The sequence below is a fragment of the Capricornis sumatraensis genome, chromosome 18 (assembly GCF_032405125.1).
Source record: "Capricornis sumatraensis isolate serow.1 chromosome 18, serow.2, whole genome shotgun sequence".
NCBI lineage: Eukaryota > Metazoa > Chordata > Mammalia > Artiodactyla > Bovidae > Capricornis > Capricornis sumatraensis.
Window position 1 is genome coordinate 25,370,497 of NC_091086.1, and position 6,983 is coordinate 25,377,479.

Below are 6,983 nucleotides of genomic sequence, written 5' to 3' on the forward strand. Positions count from 1 at the left end.
GATACTTATTGTACAACAAAGCCTGAGTTTCTACCACTCTAAACCCCTAGAATTAGGTGTCTCCCTCCTAATCCATTCATCTATACCATGGCCTTTTCTCTTCACATTCAGTAGGTTCATAAGGTTATTTATTTGTCTTCAGTGATTTCACTTTCTTACAGTATGAAATGATGAAGGTTGATAAAAGGAGAGATTACATTTAAAAAAATAATAATAAAGAACAGGAAAGCAAAGGTAAAAGAAACAGCAGCTCTAATTTATTTCTCTATGAGAGTCTTCGGTCTCCTTAAGTGTTTTCCTGTCTTGGCTCTTGAAATCCAGCCTAAGCTCAAGTGAAGAGGTATGGTAGATGCTGTTACACATATGCACAGTTCCCAAAGACCCCAGTATGGTAAAGACCAAAAGGAAGCAAAACCAAAAGAAGATAAAACAGGAGAGCTGGGTTCGATCCCTGGCTTGGGAAGATCCCCTGGAGAAGGGAATGGCAATCCACTCCAGTATTCTTGCCTGGAGAATGCCATGGACAGAGAAGAGGCTGGTGGGCTACAATCGATGGGGTTGCAAAGAGTCGGACACAACCGAACGACTTTCACTCACTTGGTATCTTTGCATACTTTCTGCCTTGTACTGTACAACCTCCCTGATCTTCGGTAGCCTTTAAAATGATTGAGGTGCCTATGAACTAATAGCAACATGTGACGGAATCACACTCTACACTGTATGAATAGGAGTAGAGAGCTAGAATGTTACATGAAAAATCACAGCTGGCAGAGGCAACCTCCATATGAATGAACATCAGCAGATCAGAGTGCCACTGGATGCAGGACTGGGTGGGTGTTGTTTTCTTAAATGGCTCTGTGGGTCACATAAAGTTTCTGTTGGACTTTCATCCCGCTTTTCAAGACTTCCTTGCCTTTGGGTGTGCTTTGCTTACTTAACGAATAAAAAGGCCAGCTACAAAACCTGGCTTATGATACAAAGCTCTATGAATTCTTTAGAACCTATAGCTACATTATAAATAAATACAAATATAAAATTTTAAATATCTGTGGGACATTGCCTTTTTATAGTCTTAATTGAGCAGACTCCATTGTTGCATAAATTACAAGATTATGAAGTTGCATTTCTTCAATTACCCTTATTTCTGTTAACTACTTTAAAGACTGTGGAAAACTGTGGAAATTGTCAAAGTTTGGGTCTGATTTTCAGTGTGTGTATTATAATAATAAATTCGTGGTGTTGCATGTCTCTGTGTGTGTGTTTCATTTTGGAATCTTTTTTTTTTCATTTTGGAATCTTAACTACGTATGTTTGCATGGAAAGATGGTGTTTTAATCTGAATATTCATTTAATCAAATCATTTTACACACTTGTTGTACCCTTGCTGTGTTTAGAGCCCTGTGCTGAACATTGAAAGTGAAAGTGAAGTCACTCAGTTGTGTCCAACTCTTTGTGACCCCATGAACTATAGCCTACCAGGCTCCTCCATACATGGGATTTACCAGGCACGAGTACTGGAGTGGGTTGCCATCTCCTTCTCCATGGCATCTTTCTGATCCCGGGATTGAACCCAGGTCTCCCGCATTGTAGACAGACACTTTACTGTCTGAGCCACTGGGGAAGTCCTGGACATTAGAGTGTTACAAAATACAAAGATGCCTACCTACCACATGGGACTTTCCTGATGGACCGGTGGTTAAGACTCCACACTTCCACTGCATGGGGCACAGGTTCAGTCCTTGGTTGGGGAACTAAGATCCCACATGCTGCACAGCATAGCCTAAACAACAAAAATCAAAGATGCTTACCACGTAGTTGATACCCTCTGGAGCTTGCAGGCTGTCAGAGGAGATTGTGTTACAGGGAAGTATATGGTTAGTGTCATATGAGTAAAGGTCCTGACACTTAGTAGCAGGGAAGTCTCCATGAAGGTATGTAAATGTGGGTCATGTACAGATCAAAATGAGAAGTGGGTTAGTGGGAAATGAGTTTTAGGTAAAAAGAAATAACAAATCAAGGAGGTCCAGGGGTAGGAAAGTGTAGGAAAAGGCCAGCAGACCAAATTAGAGCAAGGCATCCTCAGATATGTAGATGACACCACCCTTATGGCAGAAAGTGAAGAACTAAAGAGCCTCTTGATGAAAGTGAAAGAGAAGAGTGAAAAAGTTGGCTTAAAACTCAACATTCACAAAACTAAGATCAAGGCATCTGGTCCCACCACTTCATGGCAAATAGGTGGGGAAACAGTGGAAATAGTGAGACACTTTATTTTTGGAGGGCTCCAAAGTCACTGCAGATGGTGACTGCAGCCATGAAATTAAAAGACACTTGCTGCTTGGAAGAAAAGTTATGACCAACCTAGACAGCATATTAAAAAGCAGAGACATTACTTTGCCAACAAAGGTCCGTCTAGTCAAAGCTATAGTTTTTCCAGTAGTCAGATATGGATGTGAGAGTTGGACTGTAAAGAAAGCTGAACACTGAAGAATTGATGCTTTTGAACTGTGGTGTTGGAGGAGACTCTTGAGAGTTCCTTAGATAGCAAGGAGATCCAACTAGTCCATCCTAAAGAAAATCAGACCTGAATATTCATTGGAAGGTCTGACGCTGAAGCTGAAACTCCAGTACTTTGGCCAACTGATGTGAAGAACTGACTCATTTAAGAAGACTCTGATGCTGGGAAAGATTGAAGGTGGAAGAAGAAGGGGACAACAAAGGTTGAGATGGTTGGATGGCATCACTGACTCAACGGACATGAGTTTGAATAAGCTCCAGGAGTTGGTGATAGAGAGGGAAGCCTGGCGTGCTGCAGTCCGTGTGGTCGCAAAGAGTCGGACATGAATGAGTGACTGAACTGAACTGAGTAACTGGTGAGAATATGAAATAGCATAAGCACAGAGAATAAAAGACCAGATTTGAGTGGGGAGGAAAAGATTAGTCCTTACCTAAGAAGTTAAGGATGCTTGGGTTATGATACTTCCAAGGGTTATGATACTTCCACTCCACAAGCTAAGTGTATTTTTGACTGGAGAGGAGATGAATGGGTGGGAGATGAGGACAGAAGTTTCTCTAGACATTTCTAGCAGATGCAGTCACAATGAAACAGGCTCACAACACGTCCTGTTATACCAGGCTGCCCCAGAAAAAAGACCAGAGGGCTCTTTCTTTTAGTGGCTAACTGGGTGTGGTCATGGCTTTCACTGACAGCTGTTATCAGGTCAGGCTGCACATGCATATATGATCCAATCAACAGCACCACCCTTACCATCTAAGTGAACACCTATATTCAAGCTGCAGCATTTTTTAAAATATATTTGCATATATATTTGTACTTTGCATATATTCTAAAGTCAGCAGGATTCAGTTCATTTAGGGAACAGCCTGGTTACTAAAGACAGAAGGTTTGATACAAGGTATTATTGGCTACAGGTGTCCAGGCCGCTCAAGGGGACATTCTGTGCCCAGGTTGCTCAAGGGGACTTACAACTTCAATAGGCCTGATGTATACATCTGACTACCTGAACGTGCAAGCCCTGGGTGCAGAGCTGCTGTCTTCTGTCTTAAAAGCTGAATGAACCTTTGTCAGCATGTCTTCCACTTGCTTTGCTTTATCTTGTTCATGAATCTGTTTCTTGTTATTCTCATGCCAAATATCCTACTTTGGGCCCAGATAGTTTTGCCCAGATGAGAGCATTATCCTTGGTCTTTTTGCATTTTTACCCATCATAAGAACCTTGTATCCAACTAAGCCACTGTCATGGAGGGCAGCTGGGGACAGGAGTTGAGAGCACTGACTCTGGAACCAGCCTCCTGGTCAGATCCTGGCTCTGATGCTTACAAGCTGTGTGACCCGGTGACCTCTCTGAGTCTTAGGGTCCCCACTAAAAATAGGGACCTTGGCACTACTTCCTTCATCAGTTCAGTGTGGAGATTAGATAAGTTAATACAGGGAAAGCTTTTAGGGCAGCACCTTCCTTCCGGTTCAGCCCCCAAACCTCGAAGTCATCCTCGACTCCTCTCTCTCACTCAACAACAAAGGCTTTCTCTTGAAGTAGCACCAGAATTTGGCCCCTTCTGGACCATCATCACGTCGGCCTGTATTTCTAAAATAGCTTCCTCTCTGACTCACTGCTTTGGCCCACATCTCCGTACAATGAATTGTCTACATAGCACCCAATGCCATCTATTAGCAAATTGATGCATGTCACACTTTTACTCAACACCCAGCAATGGCCTATGATTCCACCCAGAGATGAAGCCAGAGTCTCCACAATGGTCAACAAGGCCTTCTGTGGCCTGTCTCCACTGCCGTTGCCCTCTGTCCTCATTTCCTATGACTTCCTGTTCGGCTTCCTCTGGCCCAGCCATACTGGCTTCCTTGCGTTCATTGGCCTGTGCTAAGCACAGTCCCACCTTAGGCCCCAAGGTTTAGCTTTTGCCTCTGCCTCAGGGTCACTTCTTCTTGGCTAAACCCTTCATTTCCCTCCAATCTTTGCTCAGATCATGCTTTCTCAATGAGGCAGGCTCTGTTTACCCTATCTACTACTGCAACAAGCACCTCCCTTTGCCTTGTACTTTTCTTGTTCCATACAACTATTATTACCTTCTAACATGCCCTACAATGTGCTTGGTTATTATTTATATTGTTTGAAGGTGAAAAGTGAAAGTGTTAGTGGCTCAGTTGTGTCCAACTCTTTGCAACCCCATAGACTGTAGCCTGCTAGACTCCTTTGTCTATGGAATTCTCCAGGCAAGAATACTGGAGTGGGTAGTCATTCATTTCTCCAGGGGATCTTCCTAACCCAAGAACTGAACCAGGGCCTCCTGCATTGCACAGATTCTCTACCATCTGAGCCACCAGAGAAGCCCCCATTTATATTGTCTTTCTCATTAGAAAATAACCTTCTTGAGGGCAGACATTTTTGTCTGTTTTGTTCACTGCAAGTTCCTAGAACAATGCTGGCATATGACAGAGCTCAAAAAATATGAGGTTCTTTCTCATTCTTTTACTGACTTATTCATTCATCCAACAACAGTTTGTTAAACTAGTATGTATCAGATTCTGTGCTGAACACTGAGTATAAAAAACAAGTCAAATAATAGCAATCCCCACAGAGATTTACCTTGGGTAGAGAGAGACAAGTAGGCAAACAAGTCAAGTATCCCCGCAGAAAGTGATTTTTAATCTGCATGATGTAGGGACACAAAGGAGAGAGAATTCTCCCCGGCTGAGGGCAGGACTTCAGAAAAGGGTTGAAGGAAGAAGTGGTATCAGCTGACTTGTGAAAGATGAGAGGTTGTTTGTCAAAGAGAAAATGAAGACGAGTGTACCCGACAGGCAATTCCAGGTGAGAGAAGGAAAGAAATGGCCTAGCATGAGCTTAAGGGAAATGTGTAAGGTGAATGCAGTGTTTCAGTTTCAAGGGTGCAGACCCAGGCCCAAGACTGGTTGGGATTCAGGAAGGAGGAACATGTGGTGAGTTGATTTTGGACATGTTGAGTTTGAGGGGCATCCCTCCATCTAATGTGGGATTGAGGGATTTTTTTTTTAAAGAAGAAGCATACACATGTTTATTTCCTTTAGGGATGGCTTGAGAAGAAGAGTGAAAAGTTGCATAAACACAGTGGGGAATGGATGCACGCAGGGACAGAGGCAGTTTTCAAATAATCCCCAGCCTCTAGCTGAGGAGAGCATACATTTGTAGTGGTCCCAATGCACATAATTGTGTTAGCCCATGATCGTGTGGGCACAGAGAGGCTTGCATTGACCAAGGTAGGGGTTTGCAAGAAAGATGCAGCATAGCAAGGAAAGGAGAATATTGAGAATGATGGTAAGAGCAGATGAAGTGATGGAGGTGAATGAAATCAGGATTCTCAAACGACAGTGGTGCTTACTAAGCTCCTTATGTGTCTCATGCAATTATATCCTCAGAACATCCCTACAAGATAGGTACAATAAGGAAAATACAGATAAAGAAATTAGCACTTACAACATCTAGATAAATTGCCCAAGATTGGCAGTATTTATTTTATTGCCCAATAATTGGCAGTTATTAAGTGGTAGAATGCCTGCATGCTCAGTCAGGTCTGACTTTGCAGTCCCATGGACAGTAGCCTGCCAGGCTCCTGATGCCAGGCTCCTCTGTCCATGGAATTTTCCAGGCAAGAATACTGGAGCAGGTTGCCATTTTCCTACTCCAGAGAATCTTTCTGACCCAGGAATTAAATCTGTGTCTCTTGCATCTCCTGCATTGGCCACTGTGCTACCAGGGAAGCCCATAACATGGTAAAGCTGGTATCAAACCAAATCTGTTTGATTTCTTACTCCTACTCTTAAATCATTGTGCTATAGGGCAAGGAGGGGTTGATGGAATAAGGGCGTGAACTGATTTTTAAGTGCAACTAGGAATGATGAAACCCCAAATAACAGTTACTTAAATAAGATAGAAATTCTTTCTCATGTAAAGTTCCAGCCATATGCAGTCAGAGCTGAGTTGGTTACAGTTGAGTATCAGAGACCTAGAAACTTTTTATCTGGTAGCTCTATCATATGTCACTTCCATTCCCATAGTTATCTCATGATCCAAAATGGGTGTTGGAATTCCAGCCATTATTAACACATACATGTTTCAGCCAGATGAAGGAGGAAGAGGATAAGAGAAGGACTTGATCTCTCCATTTAAGGACACGTAACAAAAGTGACACCTCATTGGCCAGAACTTAGTCATAGGGGTTACATGTAGCAGAAAGAGATCTGGGAGGTATAGTATTAATTTTAGGTGACTCTGTATCAAGATAAAACCAGGGACTCTAGGGACTTTCCTGGCAGTCTAGTGGTTAAGGCTTGGAGCTTCCATCGCAGGGAGCATGGGTTCAATCCCCAATTGGGGAACTTAGATCCTACATACTGCACAAAAAATGAAAATTAAAAAAGCTAAAAAGCTTTTTTTTTTTTTTTTTTTTAAAAAAGGATTAAAACCAGG